Below are 27,759 nucleotides of genomic sequence, written 5' to 3' on the forward strand. Positions count from 1 at the left end.
CCTTTTACTTTTCAACTTCCAGCTGTGAACCCTCGTTGCTGTGTCCCATGTCTGACACATTATGTCCCTATCCACTTTGTCAATTTCTCTTAGTATTGGTTGATTCCCCTCAACCTCTTCTCTTAGGTCATATCCCTTAGCTCCGGGACTAGTCTTGCGTGTGTACTCGCCTAACTGTATTCACCTAATTGTGGTTGCGGGGAGTTGATTCATAGGTTTTGACCCCGCCATTCAATGGGCACTACCAGGTCCTCTCTCCCTGCTACATGAATTGCATCCTACCTCATTTTAAAACGAATGGATTCTGCCTCCACTCCGTCACTTTCCAGACTGAACCACTTCCTGACTACTCTAACTGAAGAAATACTTCCTAACATCCCTTTGACTCATCTGAGTCTTCAACTTCCAATTGTGTGTGCGTGTGTGGAGGGGAGGAGCGGTGGGTCGGGGGGGAGAGAGAGAGAGAGAGAGAGAGAGAGAGAGAGAGAGAGAGAGAGAGAGAGAGAGAGAGAGAGGAGGTGGGGGGATGTGGGGGATAGTCTCGGGTCCTGTGCCTTTTGTAGTCACCATGGATGAAAGGGTTCCCCATTGTGGCGCATTTGCTGCATATCCCTCATCATCATGTCGTGCCCGCGGGCCACCAATCAGGGGCCAGCTTTCTGCCTACACTGGATTGTGATTGGCTGCTGGGACTCCCTTGGCCAAGCCAGCTCCAGTTTCCGACGTGTTGTTAATGTTATTAATGGGGGAGGGTGTATTACCAGGATAATTACTGCGTTATTATCATGAGAGAGAGAGAGAGAGAGAGAGAGAGAGAGAGAGAGAGAGAGAGAGAGAGAAAGAGAGAGAGAAGGGATATAGAGGAGAGAATGGGTAAGCTTATAGAGGGAGAGGGAGAAAGAAGCCATCCATCACAATCCCCCCATCTTCACCTCCCCACCACAAACCCTAGTCTCCACCACCTCCAACCACAATCCCTCCAACCGCAATCCCTCAACTTTACCTTCCCTACCACAATCTCACGTCTCCACCACAATCCCTCATCTCCTCCACCTCAATCCCTCATCTACACATCCCTACTGTAATCGCCCATCTCCACCTCCTCTACCACAATCCCTCGCGTTCACTATCCCCACCACAGACAATCGTAGATCTGTGAGTCCATGTATCAGACACTATGATCTGTTGCGACCAAAAACGTTAGGGCAGACTAAAACGCTCACTAGATTATGGGACGCGATGACTGCTAGAATCAGGTTGGGATATCATCACCTGTGCCAGACGAATGCAATTATCACAGGTGAGCCTCACAACTCTGACTGTTCCAGTTTAAAAAGAGGCAGACGACTTTTACCACTACATAGTTGAGTTTTCATTTATCAGAGACTTTAGGCCTGTTGGAATAGGGTCTGGAATTATTATGGTGTATTTGTGGATATCCTCAATGACCACTCTGAATTTGTCAACAATCGTTAGCAGCCCAGTGGAAGCCTAACTATATGCCAATGCATATTATATATGTCATGCCGACTAGGTAAATCTTGCGATTTCGGCTTCAAAAATAGCAACGTTCTTCTTGCCGAATAATGCAAGCGAAAATTTGTGTGACCAGTAATTTCGAAAAAAATCATTCTGAACCTAACAAAAAAAAAATTCCATTGTGTTTGTTTATTATTAAATTATTGCAAACTTATCTAAAATGTATTTGGTTGAATTAGGCTAAATTAAATTGCGCTTGTTATAATAAGATTAAGTTTTCAAAGGTTCTTTTGGTACAAAATTATTCATTTTTACATTAATAAAAATTAAAAAAAAGAAATACATCTTTGAACGTACAAGAGAAAATTGTAGAAAGGACTTAATTTTAAATGAGTTCTTGCTAAATGACCAGTTTCACGTATTCGGCACGACATATATTATATATATATATATATATATATATATATATATATATATATATATATATATATATATATATATATATATATATATATATATATATATATATATATGGCGACGCCTCAGCGTCGCCATCCAGAGGGGAAATGCTTGCCTCGGAGGAGCTGGAGGAAATTCATCATCTTTGATACATTGTGCCATTGTATTCATGTTTATGTTTTTTTCTGTCAAATGCATTTTGTTTATTAATAAATGTTCACATAGAAAAAAAAATATATAGGGGGTGGTAGGAGAAGAAAATATTCAAACAGCTCCGGGGAGAATCTTGAGCTTTCTCTGAGGTACGTTTATTGTCTTCTCTGAGGATGAGGGTCCCCATTCCAGCTATAGAGGTATATATATATATATACATATATATATATATATATATATATATATATATGTGTATACATATACAATTATATATATATATATTATATAAATATATATATATATACAATTATATATATATATATATATATATATATATATATATAATATATATATATATATATTTTATTATTTATTATCACACCGGCCGATTCCCACCAAGGCAGGGTGGCCCGAAAAAGAAAAACTTTCACCATCATTCACTCCATCACTGTCTTGCCAGAAGGGTGCTTTACACTACAGTTTTTAAACTGCAACATTAACACCCCTCCTTCAGAGTGCAGGCACTGTACTTCCCATCTCCAGGACTCAAGTCCGGCCTGCCGGTTTCCCTGAATCCCTTCATAAATGTTACTTTGCTCACACTCCAACAGCACGTCAAGTATTAAAAACCATTTGTCTCCATTCACTCCTATCAAACACGCTCACGCATGCCTGCTGGAAGTCCAAGCCCCTCGCACACAAAACCTCCTTTACCCCCTCCCTCCAACCCTTCCTAGGCCGACCCCTACCCCGCCTTCCTTCCACTACAGACTGATACACTCTTGAAGTCATTCTGTTTCGCTCCATTCTCTCTACATGTCCGAACCACCTCAACAACCCTTCCTCAGCCCTCTGGACAACAGTTTTGGTAATCCCGCACCTCCTCCTAACTTCCAACTACGAATTCTCTGCATTATATTCACACCACACATTGCCCTCAGACATGACATCTCCACTGCCTCCAGCCTTCTCCTCGCTGCAACATTCATCACCCACGCTTCACACCCATATAAGAGCGTTGGTAAAACTATACTCTCATACATTCCCCTCTTTGCCTCCAAGGACAAAGTTCTTTGTCTCCACAGACTCCTAAGTGCACCACTCACTCTTTTTCCCTCATCAATTCTATGATTCACCTCATCTTTCATAGACCCATCCGCTGACACGTCCACTCCCAAATATCTGAATACGTTCACCTCCTCCATACTCTCTCCCTCCAATCTGATATTCAATCTTTCATCACCTAATCTTTTTGTTATCCTCATAACCTTACTCTTTCCTGTATTCACCTTTAATTTTCTTCTTTTGTACACCCTACCAAATTCATCCACCAATCTCTGCAACTTCTCTTCAGAATCTCCCAAGAGCACAGTGTCATCAGCAAAGAGCAGCTGTGACAACTCCCACTTTGTGTGTGATTCTTTATCTTTTAACTCCACGCCTCTTGCCAAAACCCTCGCATTTACTTCTCTTACAACCCCATCTATAAATATATTAAACAACCACGGTGACATCACACATCCTTGTCTAAGGCCTACTTTTACTGGGAAAAAATTTCCCTCTTTCCTACATACTCTAACTTGAGCCTCACTATCCTCGTAAAAACTCTTCACTGCTTTCAGTAACCTACCTCCTACACCATACACTTGCAACATCTGCCACATTGCCCCCCTATCCACCCTGTCATACGCCTTTTCCAAATCCATAAATGCCACAAAGACCTCTTTAGCCTTATCTAAATACTGTTCACTTATATGTTTCACTGTAAACACCTGGTCCACACACCCCCTACCTTTCCTAAAGCCTCCTTGTTCATCTGCAATCCTATTCTCCGTCTTACTCTTAATTCTTTCAATTATAACTCTACCATACACTTTACCAGGTACACTCAACAGACTTATCCCCCTATAATTTTTGCACTCTCTTTTGTCCCCTTTGCCTTTATACAAAGGAACTATGCATGCTCTCTGCCAATCCCTAGGTACCTTACCCTCTTCCATACATTTATTAAATAATTGCACCAACCACTCCAAAACTATATCCCCACCTGCTTTTAACATTTCTATCTTTATCCCATCAATCCCGGCTGCCTTACCCCCTTTCATTTTACCTACTGCCTCACGAACTTCCCCCACACTCACAACTGGCTCTTCCTCACTCCTACAAGATGTTATTCCTCCTTGCCCTATACACGAAATCACAGCTTCCCTATCTTCATCAACATTTAACAATTCCTCAAAATATTCCTTCCATCTTCCCAATACCTCTAACTCTCCATTTAATAACTCTCCTCTCCTATTTTTAACTGACAAATCCATTTGTTCTCTAGGCTTTCTTAACTTGTTAATCTCACTCCAAAACTTTTTCTTATTTTCAACAAAATTTGTTGATAACATCTCACCCACTCTCTCATTTGCTCTCTTTTTACATTGCTTCACCACTCTCTTAACTTCTCTCTTTTTCTCCATATACTCTTCCCTCCTTGCATCACTTCTACTTTGTAAAAACTTCTCATATGCTAACTTTTTCTCCCTTACTACTCTCTTTACATCATCATTCCACCAATCGCTCCTCTTCCCTCCTGCACCCACTTTCCTGTAACCACAAACTTCTGCTGAACACTCTAACACTACATTTTTAAACCTACCCCATACCTCTTCGACCCCATTGCCTATGCTCTTATTAGCCCATCTATCCTCCAATAGCTGTTTATATCTTACCCTAACTGCCTCCTCTTTTAGTTTATAAACCTTCACCTCTCTCTTCCCTGATGCTTCTATTCTCCTTGTATCCCATCTACCTTTTACTCTCAGTATAGCTACAACTAGAAAGTGATCTGATATATCTGTGGCCCCTCTATAAACATGTACATCCTGAAGTCTACTCAACAGTCTTTTATCTACCAATACATAATCCAACAAACTACTGTCATTTCGCCCTACATCATATCGTGTATACTTATTTATCCTCTTTTTCTTAAAATATGTATTACCTATAACTAAACCCCTTTCTATACAAAGTTCAATCAAAGGGCTCCCATTATCATTTACACCTGGCACCCCAAACTTACCTACCACACCCTCTCTAAAAGTTTCTCCTACTTTAGCATTCAAGTCCCCTACCACAATTACTCTCTCACTTGGTTCAAAGGCTCCTATACATTCACTTAACATCTCCCAAAATCTCTCTCTCTCCTCTGCATTCCTCTCTTCTCCAGGTGCATACACGCTTATTATGACCCACTTCTCGCATCCAACCTTTACTTTAATCCACATAATTCTTGAATTTACACATTCATATTCTCTTTTCTCCTTCCATAACTGATCATTTAACATTACTGCTACCCCTTCCTTTGCTCTAACTCTCTCAGATACTCCAGATTTAATCCCATTTATTTCCCCCCACTGAAACTCTCCTACCCCCTTCAGCTTTGTTTCGCTTAGGGCCAGGACATCCAACTTCTTTTCATTCATAACATCAGCAATCATCTGTTTCTTGTCATCCGCACTACATCCACGCACATTTAAGCAACCCAGTTTTATAAAGTTTTTCTTCTTCTCTTTTTTAGTAATTGTATACAGGAGAAGGGGTTACTAGCCCATTGCTCCCGGCATTTTAGTCGCCTCATACGACACGCATGGCTTACGGAGGAAAGATTCTTTTCCACTTCCCCATGGACAATAGAAGAAATAAAAAAGAACAAGAGCTATTTAGAAAAAAGAGAAAAACCTAGATGTATGTATATATATATATGCATGTGCGTGTCTGTGAAGTGTGACCAAGGTGTAAGTAGGAGTAGCAAGATATCCCTGTTATCTTAGCGTGTTTATGAGACAGAAAAAGAAACCAGCAATCCTACCATCATGCAAAACAGTTACAGGTTTTTGTTTCACAGTCATCTGGCAGGACGGTAGTACTTCCCTGGGTGGTTGCTGTCTACCAACCTACTACCTTATATATATATATATATATATATATATGTCGTGCCGAATATGTAAAACTGGTCAATTAGCAAGAACTCATTTAAAATCAAGTTCTTTCTAAAATTTTCTTTTATACGTTTAAAGATATATTTTTTTCATTAATGCTGATGTAAAAATTTATAATTTTGCACCAAAAGGAACTTAGAAAACTTACCTAACCTTATTATAACAAGCGCAATTTATTTTAGCCTAACCTAACTAAATATATTTTAGATTTGTTTGCAATAATTTAATACTAAACAAACACAGACAAAATATGTTTTTTTCGTTAGGTTCAGAATGATTTTGGTGAAATTATTGCATACACAAATTTTCACTTGTCCTATATGGCAAGATGAGCGTTGCTTTTTAAGCCAAGATCGCAAGTTCTGCCTATTCGGCACGACATTATATATATATATATATATATATATATATATATATATATATATATATATATATATATAATGGCATCACATTAAGCAGGTGATATCACAATATGCAAAACAACCACTTTAAAAAAAATAGTGAACTTCCAAGGTTTTCGTGATTTCTCACATCCAGGAAATGTAAAAATAAAAGATTAACAGAAGGCATATAAAGACCAGATTGTAGCTCGCGGTCAACATACAACACCTCACGTTTCCCTTTATGATGATGCGGGTGAGATGGTCATGAACCTATCAGACACAGCTTATATTTTACCCAAATTTTATGATTGTAAGTTGTCAAATGCATTTTAAATTCTTCCCAAATTTTATGAATTATAAGTCAATCTAATTTGTATAATCCTAATCCAATATTCATATTAATTTCAAAACTATTTTTTATTCCTCTCGAATATGGACCTGTTTAATACAACCTTATCGGCCGTTTGAAGATCAATTGGATAATTCTGTAGGTTAATCCATGTTTATATACATATACTGTACATGCGTACGAGTATGTATATACGTATATACATGTTTATATACATGTGTATGTGTATATTCATAATTATTACTTCTGTTTCTGTATTATGCCACATTTGAATTAATTTTAACAATGCCACACCCTTTCCTCTCGCAAGTCTGACATGTGGGATATATTGCCACATTTAAGTACAGATTAGCACTACTTCAATGTACTTTTCTATGTGCCTTTGGTGTTGTCAGTTGTTCCTTATATATAAACAGTCGAAACTGTGCGCATTATGTGTGCACACGGGTGCTTGTATGTGTATAATTATATTTATGTACTCAAATGATTATACTGTATATTAGCTCATTTATACGAGTGCATGCGTGTGCATGACGAGTGTCGTGCTTCGTGTGTAACAGTGTGAGTTATGTTATGCAGTTTTTTTGTGTACGAAACAAGATTAACAACCTGGCTTTTGGGTTACATTAATGAAAAGCAGCTTAACCCTGCCCAACATATCGTGTACCATCGCTCATTTTTTATGAGTGTTGCTTATCACAGATGAAGTAGAGTTTTTGTCTCACGACCTTCAGGCTGGTCGTCGCCAGTTTAGTGTGTGTTCTCAGGCTGATCGTCGCCAGTTTAGTGTGTTCTCAGGCTGGTCGTCGCCAGTTTAGTGTGTGTTCTCAGGCTGATCGTCGCCAGTTTAGTGTGTTCTCAGGCTGGTCGTCGCCAGTTTAGTGTGTGTTCTCAGGCTGATCGTCGCCAGTTTAGTGTTCTCAGGCTGGTCGTCGCCAGTTTAGTGTGTATTCTCAGGCTGGTCGTCGCCAGTTTAGTGTTCTCAGGCTGGTCGTCGCCAGTTTAGTGTGTGTTCTCAGGCTGGTTGTCAACAGTTTAGTGCAAGTGTGCATTCTTAGAAATATAATGAAATTATAAAATGTCGAGTAGCTATTCCAACAATGAATCTGCATTATTTACGTACTGAATGCAACAATTTCTGAATGCAGTGATAACCTTCCTAAAAGGGAAACATCCATGTACATAGTCGGCAGTCAACTACAACATAGGCAATTATTACACAAATGGCAATCACATCCCCAGAGCACTGTCCATTATATAACAGATGTCAATCACAATATCCAACAAGATTGGACATTATATTACAAGTGGCAATCACAACCTTATTACAGTTGGGTCCAGGAGAGCAGGTGTAGTGACCAATATAACTTCGGTCACTTCCTACAGTTCTCCTGGTCTCTTGGTGTAATTATATTACCTCGTCTGTGTTTGTGTGTTGAGTAACAGTCTGTGTGTGTGTGTGTGTGTGTGTGTGTGTGTGTGTGTGTGTGTGTTACTAATTGTCACTGCTGGAAATAAGAGACACAAGAGCTACAATGCTACCTGGCTTACACCACAACAGAGAATGGTACTACTACACCTGTCTGAAACTTATCGGGATCGTTTACCATTATTTTATGTTACTATCATTATTATTATTATTATTATTATTATTTATTAATTTTCTGTTACTATTATATTCATTAAATACTTATTACAGTTATTTTTATTGGTTAATTTAGTATATTAATATTACATATTTTTTGCTCAATAGGGAGAGTGGCTCTAATTCCCTAAATCAAGAACTCTCCACCAGTATAAAGAACATGGGGTCTAGCACTCTCCTCCAGCATCCACCCATCGTGGCTTACAACTGACGTCATAAGATCATCATTAGCGAAAAAAAAAAAAAGTATCAACAAAAATGATTAATTTCAATATCCCTCTTTAAATGAACTTCAAAAAAGACGCGATTTTTTCCATACAATTTTAATTATTATTATTTGAAAGTAATGAAATTGTTCAACTAATTAGAATATTTATACATGGATTCAGATTACGATAAGTTTTTCTAGCTAATTCAATGGGTCAATTAATCGCTGGAAACTTGATTAATATTTCTCATTTGGTTAAGACTCGCCTCATTAGTCCTGCATGCAAAGGAATTAAGACATTTTTTTGGCGCGGCTTCGTTTTAATATTTTATTGGAAGCGAAGATGTTTTTTTTTACTAACGTTTTCACTAAATACGTTAAAAAAAGAGATACATTGGTTCTGACATTTTCTTTGCTGTCTGGCGCAAGGGGGTGTGGTGGAGAGGTGAGTGGTGGAGAGGACGGAGTGGTGGAGAGGACGGAGTGTTGGAGAGGTGAGTGGTGGAGAGGTGAGTGGTGGAGAGGTGAGTGGTGGAGAGGTGAGTGGTGGAGAGGACGGAGTGGTGGAGAGGACGGAGTGGTGGAGAGGACGGAGTGGTGGAGAGGACGGAGAGTGGTGGAGAGGACGGAGAGTGGTGGAGAGGACGGAGAGTGGTGGAGAGGACGGAGAGTGGTGGAGAGGACGGAGTGGTGGAGAGGACGGAGTGGTGGAGAGGACGGAGTGGTGGAGAGGTGAGTGGTGGAGAGGTGAGTGGTGGAGAGGACGGAGTGGTGGAGAGGACGGAGTGGTGGAGAGGACGGAGTGGTGGAGAGGACGGAGTGGTGGAGAGGACGGAGAGTGGTGGAGAGGACGGAGAGTGGTGGAGAGGACGGAGAGTGGTGGAGAGGACGGAGAGTGGTGGAGAGGACGGAGAGTGGTGGAGAGGACGGAGAGTGGTGGAGAGGACGGAGAGTGGTGGAGAGGACGGAGAGTGGTGGAGAGGACGGAGAGTGGTGGAGAGGACGGAGAGTGGTGGAGAGGACGGAGAGTGGTGGAGAGGACGGAGAGTGGTGGAGAGGACGGAGAGTGGTGGAGAGGACGGAGAGTGGTGGAGAGGACGGAGAGTGGTGGAGAGGACGGAGAGTGGTGGAGAGGACGGAGAGTGGTGGAGAGGACGGAGAGTGGTGGAGAGGACGGAGAGTGGTGGAGAGGACGGAGAGTGGTGGAGAGGACGGAGAGTGGTGGAGAGGACGGAGAGTGGTGGAGAGGAAGGAGAGTGCTGGAGAGTACGGAGTTGTGGAGAGGACGGAGTGGTGGAGAGGACGGAGAGTGGTGGAGAGGACGGAGAGCGGTGGAGAGGAAGGAGAGTGGTGGAGAGGAAGGAGAGTGGTGGAGAGGAAGGAGAGTGGTGGGGAGGAAGGAGAGTGGTGGAGAGGACGGAGAGTGGTGGAGAGGAAGAACAGTGGTGGAGAGGAAGAACAGTGATGGGGAGGAAGGAGAGTGGTGGAGAGGAAGGAAAGTGGCGGGGAGGAAGGAGAGGGGTGGGGAGTAAGGAGAGTGGTGGGGAGGAAGGAGAGTGGTGGGGAGGAAGGAGAGTGGTGGGGAGGAAGGAGAGTGGTGGAGAGGAAGGAGAGTGGTGGAGAGGAAGGAGAGTGGTGGAGAGGAAGGAGAGTGGTGGGGAGGGAGGAGAGTGGGGAGGAAGGATAGTTGGGAGGGAGGAGAGTGGGGAGGAAGGATAGTGGGGAGGAAGGAGAGTGGTGGGGAGGAAGGAGAATGGTGGGGAGGAAGGAGTTTGGTGGGGAAGAAAGTTTGGTGGGGAGGAAAGAGAGTTGGGGAGGAAAGAGAGTTGGGGAGGAAAGAGTTGGAGAGGAAGGAGAGTGGTGGAGAGGAAGAAGAGTGGCGGAGAGGAAGGAGAGTGGCGGAGAGGAAGAAGAGTGGCGGAGAGGAAGGAGAGTGGCGGAGAGGAAGGAGAGTGGCGGAGAGGAAGGAGAGTGGCGGAGAGGAAGAAGAGTGGCGGAGAGGAAGGAGAGTGGCGGAGAGGAAGGAGAGTGGCGGAGAGGAAGGAGAGTGGCGGAGAGGAAGGAGAGTGGCGGAGAGGAAGAAGAGTGGCGGAGAGGAAGGAGAGTGGCGGAGAGGAAGGAGAGTGGCGGAGAGGAAGGAGAGTGGCGGAGAGGAAGGAGAGTGGCGGAGAGGAAGGAGAGTGGCGGAGAGGAAGAAGAGTGGCGGAGAGGAAGAAGTGTGTTGGGAAGGAAGGAGTGTGTTGGGGAGGAAGGAGTGTGTTGGGGAGGAAGGAGTGTGATGGGAAGGAAGGAGTGTGTTGTGGTGAAGGAAGGAAGGAGTGTGTTGTGGTGAAGGAAGGAAGGAGTGTGTTGTGGTGAAGGAAGGAAGGAGTGTGTTGTGGTGAAGGAAGGAAGGAGTGTGTTGGGAAGGAAGGAGTGTGTTGGGAAGGAAGGAGTGTGTTGGGGAGGAAGGAGTGTGATGGGAAGGAAGGAGTGTGTTGGGGAGGAAGGAGTGTGATGGGAAGGAAGGAGTGTGTTGTGGTGAAGGAAGGAAGGAGTGTGTTGTGGAGGAAGGAGTGTGATGGGAAGGAAGGAGTGTGATGGGAAGGAAGGAGTGTGTTGGGGAGGAAGGAGTGTGATGGGAAGGAAGGAGTGTGTTGGGGAGGAAGGAGTGTGATGGGAAGGAAGGAGTGTGTTGGGTAGGAAGGAGTGTGTTGGGGAGGAAGGAGTGTGTTGGGGAGGAAGGAGTGTGTTGGGGAGGAAGGAGTGTGATGGGAAGGAAGGAGTGTGTTGGGGAGGAAGGAGTGTGATGGGAAGGAAGGAGTGTGTTGGGGAGGAAGGAGTGTGTTGGGGAGGAAGGAGTGTGATGGGAAGGAAGGAGTGTGTTGGGGAGGAAGGAGTGTGATGGGAAGGAAGGAGTGTGTTGGGGAGGAAGGAGTGTGTTGGGAAGGAAGGAGTGTGATGGGAAGGAAGGAGTGTGATGGGAAGGAAGGAGTGTGTTGTGGTGAAGGAAGGAGTGTGTTGTGGTGAAGGAAGGAAGGAGTGTGTTGTGGTGAAGGAAGGAAGGAGTGTGTTGTGGTGAAGGAAGGAAGGAGTGTGTTGTGGTGAAGGAAGGAAGGAGTGTGTTGTGGTGAAGGAAGGAGTGTTGTGGTGAAGGAAGGAAGGAGTGTGATGTGAAGGAAGGAGTGTGTTGGGGAGGAAGGAGTGTGATGGGAAGGAAGGAGTGTGTTGGGGAGGAAGGAGTGTGATGGGAAGGAAGGAGTGTGTTGGGGAGGAAGGAGTGTGTTGGGAAGGAAGGAGTGTTGGGGAGGAAGGAGTGTGTTGGGGAGGAAGGAGTGTGATGGGAAGGAAGGAGTGTGTTGGGGAGGAAGGAGTGTGATGGGAAGGAAGGAGTGTGTTGGGGAGGAAGGAGTGTGTTGGGGAGGAAGGAGTGTGATGGGAAGGAAGGAGTGTGATGGGAAGGAAGGAGTGTGATGGGAAGGAAGGAGTGTGTTGGGGAGGAAGGAGTGTTGGGAAGGAAGGAGTGTGATGGGAAGGAAGGAGTGTGTTGGGGAGGAAGGAGTGTGATGGGAAGGAAGGAGTGTGTTGGGGAGGAAGGAGTGTGTTGGGGAGGAAGGAGTGCGTTGGGGAGGAAGGAGTGTGTTGGGGAGTAAGGAGTGCGTTGGGGAGGAAGGAGTGTGTTGGGGAGGAAGGAGTGTGTTGTTGAGGAAGGAGTGTGTTGGGGAGGAAGGAGGGTGTTGGGAAGGAAGGAGGGTGTTGGGGAGGAAGGAAGGTTTAGGGGAGGAAGGAGGGTGCTGGGGAGGAAGCAGAGTGGTAGAGAGGAAGGAGAGAGGATGGCAGGAAAGAGAGAGGTTGGGAGGAAGGAGAGAGGCGGGGAGGAAGGAGAGAGGCGGGGAGGAAGGAGAGAGGTGGGGAGGAAGGAGAGAGGTGGGGAGGAAGGAGAGAGGTGGGGAGGAAGAAGTGAAAAGAGGTGTGGAAGAAGAAATGGGAGGTGGAGAGTGTGAGAGGTGGGGGCGGGGGAGAGAGGTGGGGAGGAAGCAGCAAGAGGAAGAAGTGAAAGAGGTGGCAAGGAGAAGTGAGAGAAGTAGAAAAGAGAAAGATGGGAGAGAGGTGGGGAAGGAGGAGGAAGAAACGCGTGAAGAAATGAGTAATGAGTGAAAGGCTGGGAGGAAGAGTGAGAGGCGCGGCTTCAGGTAGGAGAGAGGGAGATGTAGCGGTAGGAGTGGGAGATGTAGAGGTAGGAGTGGGAGATGTAGCGGTAGGAGTGGGAGATGTAGAGGTAGGAGTGAGAAAAGTGTGAAGGTAGAAGTGAAAGAGGTGTGAAGGTAAGAGAAGTGTAGAAGTAGGAGAGAGAGGTGTGGAGGATGTGAGAAATAAACCACCCAACGATTAGAAACATGAAGCTGTTCACAATCTTCAGACTGAAATATTAATTGAAAGACTTTTCGGTCTGTCAGGACCATTTTAAAGTCACGAGTAAATGTCGGCAAATGTTATTGAAATATTCAGAACAAAAAAGGGATATAATACGTTCCCTCAAATATAGCTATATTATCTGGACGTTGATCTGGTGAAAACTAATGTAAATCGTAAGTGAGAACAAGACAGTTCAGTTACTGATAAAAAATCAACATGCACTGTGCAAAGAAAACGTAATGCCAAATTTCCTGGATTTATTTTTCAATTATATTTACAAAAACTGGGACGTAAAAGTCCCCGCAGATGCAGTATATGCGAGTCAAAAAGAAAATTCGATAAAGTGCCATATAAAATATAGGAGAGCTATTTTCAACCGGGAAGTTTCTGGATAACTAAACGTTACAGTGGAGTTTCTCAAAGAACTGTTCTCGTTCCATTTTTCATTACATGGTCAAATTTGTGATTTTGGCTTAAATAGTAACGCTCTTCTTGCCGAATAAGGCACGCGAAAATTCGTGCATGCAATTTCGCAAAAATCATTCTGAACCTAACGAAAAAATATATTTCATTTTGTTCATTTATTAATTTTTTTTTCAACAAACCGGCCGTATCCCACCAAGGCAGGGTGGCCCAAAAAGAAAAACGAAAGTTTCTCTTTTTAAATTTAGTAATTTATACGGGAGAAGGGGTTACTAGCCCCTTGCTCCCGGCATTTTAGTCGCCTCTTACAATACGCATGGCTTACGGAGGAAGAATTCTGTTCCACTTCCCCATGGAGATAAGAGGAAATAAACAACAAGAACTAGAAAGAAAATAGAAGAAAATCCAGAGGGATGTGTATATATATGCTTGTACATGTATGTGCAGTGTGACCTAAGTGTAAGTAGAAGTAGCAAGACGTACCTGAAATCTTGCATGTTTATGAGACAGAAAAAAAGGACACCAGCAATCCTACCATCATGTAAAACAATTACAGGCTTTCGTTTTACACTCACTTGGCAGGACGGTAGTACCTCCCTGGACGGTTGCTGTCTACCAACCTACTACCTATAATTTATTAAATTATTGTAAACTTATCTATAATTTATTTAGTTGGATTAGGATAATTTAAATTGCACTTATTATAATAAGGTTAGGTAAGTTTAAGATTCTTTTGGTACAAAATTATTAGTTTTTACAATATCATCAATGAGAAATTACACCACATGAAATTTTAGAAAGGACTTAATTTTAATTGAGTTCTTCTAACTGGCCAGCTTTTACCTAGAATTAGAAAGTCGCATCTGCAGTTGACTGACCAAGTATATTAAATCTAAGATTTTAAACATATTTAACCCAATGAGCATGAAAATATATTACTATTTTATGTAAAATGCAAGGTGATCCGACAGCGCGAAGAAAACTATATTATAAAACTCAAGAGGCATTAGATGCAACACAAATGTGAGCAAAGGTTTTCAGTCACTAAGTAATAAATCACTGGAACAAATTGTTCTCCGAGATTAAACGCTTTGCAGTCAGATTTTGTTCATTTGATATATGATTATTATTAATAATTATAATTATCGTTATTATTTAGGGAAAGCGTTTATCCAGCAGTTTATTTAGGGCCTAGGAAATAATTATTTAAAATTGAGGATGGATAGATCCAGTTCCTTCAATCATGGGCTTTTCCTTAAAGGAATAGGATTCATTTAAACGTCAGGCCTAATAAAACTACGATCTTGACCAGTACTGACTGTGAACCCCAACAGTGTATGTTTCAGTGTTCACTTGAACAATAACAATAGTTCATTGATTACACGTGGCAGCCTTTTCGTCAAAAAGCCTAGTGGTGATACGGAAGTTGCTGTACTGGAAATAAAAAGTATCTGTAGTAGTAATAGTGGTAGTACTAGCGGCAGAAAATTGAAAAGCTCTAACATCATATGTAAAAATGCATGCAACATGTATTATAATACTGTCATGCACTTCTGTATCTTTATTGCCATGTGTGAGTCAGAGGAGAGCTTCCTGCAATGTTATATTGATCTTGTATTACTAGAGAGAGGAAGCCATAGTCTAACGTGTTTATTCCTCAGACGGTAACCTCGACATAGACATTATGATCTTCTGTTATTTAGCTTTTTTTCATGTACGTATACACAGACAGTGTGTGTGTGTGTGTGTCTGTGCCTGTCTTTCTCTCTCTCTCTCTCTCTCTCTCTCTCTCTCTCTCTCTATTTTAAATAATACACTCAACGACCAATCGAAGTCTAAATACGCAATGAACCAAAAGAATAGACATAATAGCACAGGCAATGTTTTAAAAATTTCAAGTCTTATAAATGCCTAGTCAGTGGTCATCATATATCGTTAATCACTTCAAATAATATTTACTCCTAAGGTTTTTACAAATGTATAAATGCATCTTTTTTTCGGCTGAAGCTCGTATTGTATTGCCAAGCAAATTTTATGAAGATGATTGAATAGGTGATGATAATTTTTAATGTCGGATATCGTCATTAATGTTGAGTTTTTTTTGCGATAGAAATAAAGGAACTTGGAAAACTTGGGCGAACTGATAATTGTGTATGAGTGTGTTTAAGTGTATGTGTGTGTTGCGTTTCCATGCATGTCTTTTTAAATAATTTTCTCTAATGTTCACCCAGATTCATTTGAGCTCCGATTTTTCCTAAAATCATCAAAGTAATTAAGGTATCTGACTCGGCAGTGTGTTGAACATTTTATTGCCTATATTTTTCTTACCTGTGAAATGTGTGCTAACCAGAATATATAAACACCCTAATGAACTATGTTTCTTTCATAATAATTATGTATCTGGCTGAAAATAATTCGCAGATGATTTTATAAATATAGCAAAATGGCTTAATTATGTGAATATAGTATAAAAATCTAAGGAAAAAATTTAGAAAGTGAAAAAAGGTAAAAATTGCGTTAAAGACTAAAAAAAGGCTAAAACTGATGTAAAATAACCAAAACAAAAATAATTTAAAAATCGATCTGAAAATTACTAGTAAAGAAACATGCAATAATTTTGCTTCAATAGAATATGCGTAAAATTGTTTGAAATATAAAATATTTAAAAATACAAAGAAATCACGAACAGTGAGGACTGTAGAGAGGGCACTCGTAAATATAAGTTCCTCATTGTCAGTGAGGGGCTCTTCGTCCAAGGAATTTTACCTGTAACTTTTCATGGATCGAACCTGATTACCTCCCATTCTCCGAACGTTGCAGCACTCCTATGGGTTTTGACCACGACCTTTGACCTCTTTGTCTTCAGATCTTTGGTAATTTTGAGATCAAGACAGGAAGAAATCCTTCTTTTAGAGATCAACAAAAAAGACACTCTTCTTGTTGAGTCAAAAAAGGAAGGTAGATATTCTTCTTGTATAGGTAAAGAAGGGAAAACACTTCTTTGAGAGGTGAAGAAAGAGGCACTTTCTTGTCAAGGTCAAGAAGGGATGAAACTTCATGTACAGATCAAGACAAACCGACACTCTTGAATGTGGGCTGATATTCTAAGCCAAGTAGACGAATGATAGTCACTCAACCAACTAACCCACCAAAACTAACCAACCATCTGCCAAGCAGCAAGTTAAAACTAACCAGTCTGCCAGTTAATTAAACAATCAACTAAGCAACAAATCATCCAAATAATTAAAAGTTCATCCACCAATAACAACTCAGTAAATAACTCCTGTTATTTAACTAGTCAATCAGCCAACCAACAGTCTGCAGGGATAATAGCCAAATGGTCATTTACTAATGAATCAATTTCTCATTAAAATCTTATTTAGTCACTCATGCTGAAAATAAAAGAAAAAATTGCTGAGGAGAACTTTAAAGATTAATTTCGTTTGTAGAACAGACGTTTTCCATCATGCACATTCTTCAGGCAAACGTCTCAGATTCACTCTGGAAATTGCATCTATTTCTTAACAATTGTTGGGTCTATGACATTCGTCTGAAATTAAGCAAATTAGTGGATGCTGCTTCCTTGGCCAGTCTTAGGGCCATCTCCTCCCTTACATTCACGTGTCCTTAGAAACTCCATGTTGCCGCGTCCTGCCCGAGTGCCGTCACCACTGAACGGCTCAACTTATAACATAGACCAGTGTCAGTTTTCTATCCCAATGGCAAATGAAATCACATCAACAACTCAACAACGCGAGCAACAAACAGAAAACGTCGCCCTTGGCTCTGTCCGGGACCACACATCAGGGACGAGAGCAAATATCGCTAAGCTCTTTAAAGTGGCTGCCTGTTTACCTGGTGTTGCCGGTGAGTGTTGCGAAGCTTCCCGGGATTGCAATTGTTGCAGCACTAGACCGCGGCGCAAACCACATGTTCTGCACCTGTCCAGGTCTTGTTGTAGAGCTGTAGAGCTGAAGGAGGAGACTACATCCGCCCTCGAAATAACACGTCCATCTAACGAATGTTCGTGATGAATTTTTGAACGATCTGAAAAAAAAATTAATAGTTATTTTAGGTTATATTAGATTGCTATATTATATCCTCAATTATCCGACATTTACGTATACTTAACTGGCAGTTTGTTATGTAAGTGAAGGATAATGCATGCCATGGCCATGGCTTAAATAGCTGAAAACAGTTCGGTCATCAGCACGGCGCGAAGACGGGCTGAAGAGACATGTCTAACCTGGAGGAGGGTGATCGTTGATGCTAGCGATGGGCTCTCCATCCAAGGAATTGGTACGGCCCTCCCCTTCTTAGGATCAAACCTGATCACCGTCTACTCCCCAGACGCTGCATTGATACACATATGTTTGGCGGTTCCACAGCAACACAGGTGCAGCTGCTGCACTTGGCTAGGAGCTCACCTCACACACTTGGACTTTTGCGAGTGTCGTAAAAAACAATATTTCACTCTAGTCACTACTAATTGCATAACTGTAGAGAAAGTAGATTTGAAAGCAGTCTTCTAGGGAGGGATAGACTGATGCGTACCTCGTCAGGCTGCTTATTGAATTGTTGCAAGCGTTCATCACGCTAAATAGCTCATATACTGTATATATAAAATTCGAATCTTGACGTATCTTTTCAGTTGTTGCTCTTCTGTAGTTATAAATCGACGCACCATTGATCTGGGCATTTAAAGTTGCCTTCGTTTTAAAATATCCATTGTTTTGGTAGCTGCTGCCTATTTTCTCACCACCTTCACATTAATATAAGGGCGTTATCCACATGATCAGCCTTATGGAACGCTGTGCACGACTACAATCCCTCTAGGCATGTCATTTGAGAGAGAGACAGAGAGAGAGAAAGAGAGAAGAGAGAGAGAAGAGAGAGAGAGAAGAGAGAGAGAAGAGAGAGAGAGAAGAGAGAGAGAGAAGAGAGAGAAGAGAGAGAGAGAAGAGAGAGAGAGAGAGAAGAGAGAGAGAGAGAAGAGAGAGAGAGAGAGAGAGAGAGAGAGAAGAGAGAGAAGAGAGAGAGAAGAGAGAGAGAAGAGAGAGAAGAGAGAGAAGAGAGAGAGAAGAGAGGAGAGAAGAGAAGAGAGAAGAGAGGAGAGAGAGAGAAGACTGCCTAGTACAGTGCAAATGGCCCTCTCCATGGAAAGAGGCAAATGTAGTCCCTGTTCACAAAAAGAAGAGCAGAGCAGAAATCAGCAACTACAGACCAGTGTCACTCCTGTCAATCACTGGTAAGATCCTTGAGACAATAATCTCAAGACAAATGACAGATTTCTTTGACTACCACTCACTACTTTGTGATCGTCAATATGGCTTCAGGAAAGGTTACTCTGCTGCTGATCTGTTGTTAAACCTCTCCACTAAGTGGCACCAGTCACTGGATGAATCCAAAGTCAGCTGTGTGGTAGCACTGGACATTGCTGGCGCTTTCGACCGGGTGTGGCACCAGGGCCTCTTAGCAAAACTTCAAGCACTGGGAATTGCAGGCTCTACGCTATGTCTCCTCAGTGATTACCTTCATGGTAGATCTCATGTAGTCCTCAATGGAACGGAATCAGCAAGACATCCTATTGGGGCAAGCGTTCCACAAGGAAGTGTGCTGGGTCCACTGTTATGGAATGTCTACTTCAACGACCTTCTTCATCTCATCCCAGAATCACATGCATATGCAGACGACTGCACACGACATTCACTTATCCAAGAGAAGAAATGCCAGCTGCTCTGGTTACATCAATTACCAGCGAGAGCTATATCAGCTTGGGGAAATAGATGGCAAGTAACATTTGCACCTGAGAAAACGCAAATGATGATCGTCTCTAGGCACCATGATGGTAATGCTGGTGCAGTAGTAAGGATGAATGGGACGATGTTGGCACCTGGAGAAGAAGTTGATATCCTTGGGGTGAAATTTGACTCCAAACTAACCATGAAGAACCATGTTGTAAATCTTGCAAACAAGGCAGCCAGGAAGCTTACAGCACTTCGCCGTATCTCACATCTGCTTGACAGTAGGGGGTTGCAAGATCCTGTACGATGCACAAGTACGCTCACACCTTGAGTATGCTCCACTTTCTTGGTTTGCCTGTCCCCTCCTCATCTGCGACTGCTTGACAGAGTAGAGAACAGAGCAAGACGTCTCATCTCTCGCCTGACCCATCCTGGATGGATCTGTCATTTCAGCAGAGCCTTCAACATAGGAGGGGATGTGGGGTGGCCTTACTGTTATGTACAAGGCCAATATTGTCAAAATACCACACTTGGATCCACTTCGAGGACAGCGAGAAACAAGCTTTTTATGCCACAAGACGGGCAGAAAGCAGCAACTCCCCACTCTGGCTGTACCCTTCTCCAGAACATCACTCCATCTGAGATCATACATACCCAGGATGACTCGAGTATGGAACACATTCTGTACAGCATAATGATCTCAACGAGATAACGTCAGTTGATCAAATGAAAATGCTGGCCCACAGATGGTCCAACTTCATCCTGTTCCCTACTTGTATGTCTCATAACAATAAAAATGCTTTCAAATGAGTTGATGTAGGTAACAGCTCCTTAGCTTGTCAATAAAGTTAGAATCCTTAACCTGTAAATAGCTTGTCAATAAACCTAGGATCCTTAACCTTGTCAAACCATGTGAAAAAAAAAAAAAAAAAAAAAAAAAAAAAAAAAAAAAAAAAAAGAGAGAGAGAGAAGAGAGAGAGAAGAGAGAGAGGAGAGAGGAGAGAGAGAGAGAGAAGAGAGAGAAAGAGAGAGAGAGAAAGAGAGAGAGAAGAGAGAGAGGAGAGAGAGAAGAGAGAGAGAGAGAGAGAGAGAGAGAGAGAGAGAGAGAGAGAGAGAGAGAGAGAGAAGAGAGAAGAGAGGAGAGAGAGAGTAGAGAGAGGAGAGAGAGAGGAGAGAGAGGAGAGAGAAGAGAGAGAGGAGAGAGAGAGAAGAGAGAGAGAGAAGAGAGAGAGAAGAGAGAAGAGAGAGAGAGAGAAGAGAGAGAGAGAACCCTACCTCTCTCAAGGGCAGGCACCTTACATTCCCTACACACCCACCACCTCAAGCTGACCACTTCATCATGAGGAGCCAGTCTATCAGCATCCTGTCGGCCAACATTAGAGGTTTCATTACTAATGTTGGAGAGCTCACACACAGCTTTGTGAACACTCGACGTCCCGACATGATAGCTGTTGTTGAAACATTTTTGGATTACAGGACTCCAGAAAATTTTGCAAGAATTGCTGGCTACACCTCATGGATGAGAAGAGACAGGCAAGGGCAAGGAGGAGGTGTTGCTGTGTGCTTCTCTAAAAGTGTTCATGCCCAGCACATTGATGTTGCCACCCCTACACATCTTGAAATGATGTTCTTCAAGCTCTGTATAAACACTAGTACCTCTGTAATAGCATGTGCAATGTACAGACCTCAGTGGCAACATGCAGACCCTATCAACTTCCTAATGGAAAATATTGACAGTTGTGTTGTAGCAGAAGGGAGTCAACATATTATAATTGTTGGTGACCTCAACCAGCACCTTATACAGAGGGACTTTGATGACCTTCTTGCAGTGTTTGACATGAGAAACTTTGTTGATTTCCCTACTCATATCTCTGGCTCCTCCCTTGACCCAGTAGCGAGTGATCTGGCAGAAGGCATAGTCACTTGTCAACCCCTCGGCTTTGTTGGATCGTCTGACCACAAGGCTGTTTTTACGACACTTGAGATCCCAACAGAACGAGGTGAGGAGTCCACACGCACAACCTGGCTATGGGAAAGAAGTAATTGGCCAGCCCTTTGCTCTGAGCTCGCCACCACCGACTGGAATGCTCTTCTCCAAGGGGATGTTGACAACCAAGTGAAAGCCTTCACTGGACACATCCTTAATCTACAACAAGAACACATTCCTCACCGGCAATATGTGACGAAGCCTACAGATCAGCCTTGGTTTGGCTTTCGTTGTAGAGAGGCTGCTACTGCTAAGTACAAAGCATGGCGAAGGTATAAGAGACATCCTACCACCTATAACAGGAACTTGCACATGCAAGCCTGTAGGCATATGGGTGATGTTCAAAAGTGGGCCATAGCTAAATGGGAGGTGGACACTAAAAGAAAGTTAGCATCAGGCAGGGTAGGCTCCAAAACCTGGTGGTCCCTGGTCAAGGGCAGACAAGGTTATCTGCCTGATGAACTTATTCCACCTATAAATCGACAGGATGGGACCACCTCTACTAGTAGTCAAGAGAAGGCGGACCTCTTTGCTGAACACTTTGCTAGCAAAATGCAAGTTCCTGATCCAGCAAGGGACCCTCCTCGGCTAGCTGCAAGAACTGTGTCAAAACTGTCAGTGGTGACAATAAGGCAGGAGGTGCATTTCCTACTTAAATCGCTTGACCAAGAAAGGCTGTGGGCCCAGACAAGTTGAGCCCAAGATTGTTGAGAAGATGTGCAGACCAGCTAGCAGCACCTCTAACTCGCATCTTTCAGCACTGCCTAGTACAGTGTAAATGGCCCTCTCTATGGAAAGAGGCGAATGTAGTCCCTGTTCACAAAAAGAAGAGCAGAGCAGAAATCAGCAACTACAGACCAGTGTCACTCCTGTCAATCACTGGTAAGATCCTTGAGACAATAATCTCAAGACAAATGACAGAGTTTTTTGACTACCACTCACTACTTTGTGATCGTCAATATGGCTTCAGGAAAGGTTACTCTGCTGCTGTTCTGTTGTTAAACCTCTCCACTAAGTGGCACCAGTCACTGGATGAACCAAAAGTCAGCTGTGTGGTAGCACTGGACATTGCTGGCGCTTTCGACCGGGTGTGGCACCAGGGCCTCTTAGCAAAACTTCAAGCACTGGGAATTGCAGGCTCTACGCTATGTCTCCTCAGTGACTACCTTCATGGTAGATCTCTAAGTGTAGTTCTCAATGGAACGGAATCAGCAAGACATCCTATTGGGGCAAGTGTTCCACAAGGAAGCGTGCTGGGTCCATTGTTATGGAATGTCTACTTCAACGATCTTCTTCATCTCATCCCAGAATCACATGCATATGCAGACGACTGTACACTGACATTCACTTATCCAAGAGAAGAAATGCCAGCTGCTCTAAGCTACATCAATCACCAGCTGAGAGCTATATCAGCTTGGGGAAATAGATGGCAAATAACATTTGCACCTGAGAAAACGCAAATGATCGTCTCTAGGCACCATGATGGTAATGCTGGTGCAGTAGTAAGGATGAATGGGAGGGTGTTGGCGCCTGGAGAAGAAGTTGATATCCTTGGGGTGAAATCTGACTCCAAACTAACCATGAAGAACCATGTTGTAAATCTTGCAAAGAAGGCAGCCAGGAAGCTTACAGCACTTCGCCGTATCTCGCATCTGCTTGACAGTAGGGGTTGCAAGATTCTGTACGAGGCACAAGTACGCTCACACCTTGAGTATGCTCCACCTTCTTGGTTTGCCTGCCTCCCCTCTCATCTGCGACTGCTTGACAGAGTAGAGAACAGAGCAAGACGTCTCATCTCTCGCCTTGACCCATCCTGGATAGATCTGTCATTTCAGCAGAGCCTTGAACATAGGAGGGATGTGGGTGGCCTTACTGTCATGTACAAGGCCAATATTGTCAAAGTACCACACTTGGATCCACTTCGAGGATAGCGTGAAACAAGCTTTTATGCCACAAGACGGGCAGAAAGCAGCAACTTCACTCTGGCTGTACCCTTCTCCAGAACATCACTCCATCTGAGATCATATATTCCCAGGATGACTCGAGTATGGAACACATTCGTACAGCATAATGATGTCAAGATAAAGTCAGTTGATCAAATGAAAATGCTGGCCCACAGATGGCTCCAACTTCATCCTGTTCCCTACTTGTATGTTTCATAACAATAGAAATGCTTTCAAATGAGCTGATGTAGGTAACAGCTCTTAGCTTGCCAATAAAGTTAGGAATCCTTAACCTGTAAATAGCTTGTCAATAAAGCTAGAAATCCTTAACCTTGTCAAACCCTGTGTAAAGAGAGAGAGAGAGAGAGAGAGAGAGAGAGAGAGAGAGAGAGAGAGAGAGAGAGAGAGAGAATTAAGAAAGAATTTCAATAAATGGCTACACAAAATCCACCATCTAGACCTGGTAAACGACCTTCCCTGCTAGGAACAATCAGTAGGAAACTCGTCACAGGAGAGGAAAAAGTGTTTGGTGGGGATCCAATTCTGTATCGCCGTTCGTGAATCTTTTGTTAAATCCTTCTTATCGGAAGCTAAACGACCAGAAGACGGGATTCGGCACCATTTACCCCTGCTGTATAGTGCTTACGTTTCCTTTCAATTCCGCTTGGGACTACGACTCCTAACTTACGGATGGCAACTATATGTTTAGTCATTTGTCGAAATGCAGGGACGGCGGCGTTGGGTAAATATGTGTTTTTATTTGCATTCCTTTTAAACTAGGGGTAGATGGTGATAGGTTGCTTTTCCAAGGAATGGGAGCTACTTTTTCCTTTCTTCGATCAAATCTGATTGCCTTTCATTCAACAGGCACAACATGACCCATATATAGGGAAAGAAAGTTGTGGACTGTCCTGAATTGTACGAAAGTGTTGCTCCAGTTTTCTGAATCAGAAGCCCTTCACCAGCATAAGGGCCACTCCCAACGAGGAGTCTAGAAGGAAGAAGAGTATTGTCAGCTGTGGCTTAGAATACTTTAACGTTTAAAACGTGTGAGGCCCAAAGGTAACCACAAATGGTCCTGTGAATGGTTCAGCTCGCAGGGAAATGATGTTATCACAGAGAACGTAATACAAATAGCAATATATTTTTATCTGGCCATTTGTCCAACACTTTTTACAATGTATTTACACCAGGATATGCCTTAAGAAATTGCAGGAATAGTTCTGGATAAACGAATGGCGACACTTGGGGAGGGAGGGAGGGAAGGTGGAAGAGGGAGAGAGGTAGAGGGTAGAGGGAGAAAGGTAGAGGGAGGGAGGGGAGAGAGAGAGAGAGAGAGAGAGAGAGAGAGAGAGAGAGAGAGAGAGAGAGAGAGAGAGAGAGAGAGAGAGAGCAACACACAAATAACCCCCATATAGGAGAATAAAACTTATGATGACATTTCGGTGTGACTTGGATCACTATCTAGTCACATGGTATTGTATCTTTATTCTTTTCAGGCAGACAAAGAGAGAAACATAGTAGTATAAAATTGATGAAGCTAACATGTAATCCATATAGCCTATATCGAGGCTGTATTCTTACAAATGTTTAGCTAAACTCTAGCTACCTATAATTCCATTCTAGATAGTCGTGACGTAGCAAGACTGGAGAAGCCACTCTTAGCGAAACATTTCATTTAATAAATATTCCGAGCAATTCGTAGCTGTCCTTATCTACAATTAAGAAAATTATTTCTTCTGTTAGAACCAATGCTGCTACCAGCCCTAGAGATGCACTGCATCTCTAAGGCTGATAGCAGCAATGGTTCTAACAGTAGCAGCAATGGTAATAGCCTTTGGGTAATAGCTGATAATAGTCTTTGGGTTGCATGGCAATACTGCTAATGTGAGATACACTGCCAAATTTGTATTCCGTCACTACCAGCAGAGGTGAGCTTCTGTAGCCGTTTGGTAATGCAACCAGCCTGAGAGGAGTAATGCAAAGTAGCAAAGTAATGTGTGGTAACACTGACAGTCTGAGAGGTGTGCTAGTAGAACTTATCATTCACACTGCCAGTCTAAGTAATGCAATGACGGGGGATGTATGGTAACATTTTTAATTTACAAGGCGTGCTCCTGGGGATGTTTGATAACACTGCTAGTATGGAGAGACATAAGCTGCAGAACGATGCTCTGTCGCCAGAACGTTTCGCTCTGTGTAGAGCTTCATCGAGAATTAATAAAGCTCTATACAGGTCGAAACATTGCCCTAATAAAAGCTTGGTCGGAAATTTTTCTTTTTCACTACTGTTGGCAGTACGCGAGGGGGTGAGAGAGAGAGAGAGAGAGAGAGAGAGAGAGAGAGAGAGAGAGAGAGAGAGAGACAGACAGACAGACAGACAGACAGACAGACAGACACAGAAACACAGTGAGAGAACAAATGCACCGAGACTTGAAGCACAATGCATTCGTCCCCCTCAGCCAAAATGAGCCGTGGTGGAACATTTGCATTTTTCCTATTTGAGATGCGTCCGAATGTGTCGTCAGTGCCTCCGATCACCTCTCTGCGGGGACGGGGGAATGGGGAGGTTGCTGCGTCATGTTGGAGGAGAGAATGGTACGTCACGGTGGAGAAGACAGGAAAAAGGGGAGTGAGAGAAGAGACGGAAAGGGGCATGCAAGGTGGCAGGAATTATCCAGGAAGGGGGGTTTAACAATAATAATAATAATAATAATAATTTATTATTATTTTCAAGGATAAACGCTGAATCCTGTAAGGAATCCTACATGGGAATGGAAGGCAATCACGTTTAATCCAAGAAAAGGAAACTTCCAATTTCTAGGATCAAAGGCCTTTCACTGGCACCAGTGTCAAACGAAAGACTCTTCAACGTTTTTCTCGTTGGCAGGACTCTTTAGCATTCATTAGGAAGCACTGAACCCGTATAGATCATACAGTACAAGATGATGGGAGGGAATCATATCTGAGCGATGGAAAAGGAAAATACCTCCCATTCCGCGGAACAAGAGCGTTTCACCAAAATCGAGGTAATCTCTGTTGCTCATTAGTTCTCGCACTGCAATGTGTGTGTTTGAATAGTTCTCACGCCTGCAATGGGGTTTTTGAATAGTTCTCACACTTACATGTTTCTGAATAGTTTTTTTTTTTTTTTTTTTTTACTCAGGGTTTGACAAGGTTAAGGATCCCTAGCTTTATTGACAAACTATTTACAGATTAAGGATTCCTAACTTTATTGGCAAGCTAAGAGCTGTTACCTACATCAGCTCATTTGAAAGCATTTTTATTGTTATGAGACATACAAGTAGGGAACAGGATGAAGTTGGAGCCATCTGTGGGCCAGCATTTTCATTTGATCAACTGACTATCTCGCTGACATTATGCTGTACGAATGTGTTCCATACTCGAGTCATCCTGGGTACATATGATCTCAGATGGAGTGAAGTTCTGGAGAAGGGTACAGCCAGAGTGAAGTTGCTGCTTTCTGCCCGTCTTGTGGCATAAAAGCTTGTTTCACGCTGTCCTCGAAGTGGATCCAAGTGTGGTATTTTGACAATATTGGCCTTGTACATAACAGTAAGGCCACCCACATCCCTCCTATGTTGAAGGCTCTGCTGAAATGACAGATCTATCCAGGATGGGTCCAGGCGAGAGATGAGACGTCTTGCTCTGTTCTCTACTCTGTCAAGCAGTCGCAGATGAGAGAGGGGGGGGGGCAGGCAAACCAAGAAAGTGGAGCATACTCAAGGTGCGAGTGTGTCTAAATAGTTCTCACACCTGAAATGTGTGTTTCTGAATAGTTCTTAACCTGCAATGTGTCTGAATAGTTCTCACATCTGCAATTAGTATTTCTTAATAGTTTTCACACCTACAACTGATGTATCTGAAAAGTTCTGCCTTCAACTGGTGTTTCTGAATAGTTCTCTTACCTGCAATACATCTGAATAGTTCTCACATCAGCAATGTTTCATAACAGTTCTTGCACCTGTAATGTTTCTGAATAGTTCTCACCCTTGTACAACGTGCAAGCTGTAATGTTATCATCATACCTGAAATATTTCTCTTCTAATTGTTATTATTATAATCATAACCAAGTGCTAAACCCGTTCGTTTCTAATTAAGGAGCCATGTTATAAGCCTGTGAACCCAGACACCCTGACAACGCTTAATAAACACAGTGTTACTGAACAATAAGGAATAAATCATATTACACGAGAGAGAGAGAGAGAGAGAGAGAAACATTTCATGAGCGTGTTTTAAGCATAAGGGTGAGGGAGAGAAAGACGGAAGAGTTAGAGTAAAAGGGGGGGGGGTGAGAAATTTAAGAGAAAGGAGAAAGGCTGTAGAAAAAAGAACACATGTCGAATGATTACATTCATAGGGGGCACATAGCTCATGGAGAACGAGAGGAAGCGAGAGTTTAATTCGTCGAAAAGAAAGGCAGCTCCGATTCCTTGGGTCAAGAACGCTCCGCCAGCATCAAGGCGACTTTCTTGGTATTAAGGGGCGGCAATTGCTCGCGTAACTCTTCCGGAACTGGTCTTGGGAGTGACCGGAAGCATAGTGGAGCCAAGACACATGGCTCTCTTGTAAGTGGGGATC

At 42.9% G+C, this 27,759-nt stretch overlaps 1 protein-coding gene across 1 annotated transcript in view; it reads right to left on the reverse strand.

Annotated features, from left to right (window-relative positions):
• pdm3 (pou domain motif 3) overlaps positions 1-27,759 on the reverse strand; it is a 1,342,109-nt gene that overhangs the window by 1,090,923 nt on the left and 223,427 nt on the right. The window contains exon 2 of the mRNA XM_070091164.1: positions 17,339-17,530. The gene's annotated coding sequence lies outside the window, so the exon portion shown is untranslated. The remainder of the gene's footprint in view (positions 1-17,338; positions 17,531-27,759) is intronic.

This window comes from Cherax quadricarinatus, chromosome 34, assembly GCF_038502225.1.
Source record: "Cherax quadricarinatus isolate ZL_2023a chromosome 34, ASM3850222v1, whole genome shotgun sequence".
NCBI classification, from domain to species: domain Eukaryota; kingdom Metazoa; phylum Arthropoda; class Malacostraca; order Decapoda; family Parastacidae; genus Cherax; species Cherax quadricarinatus.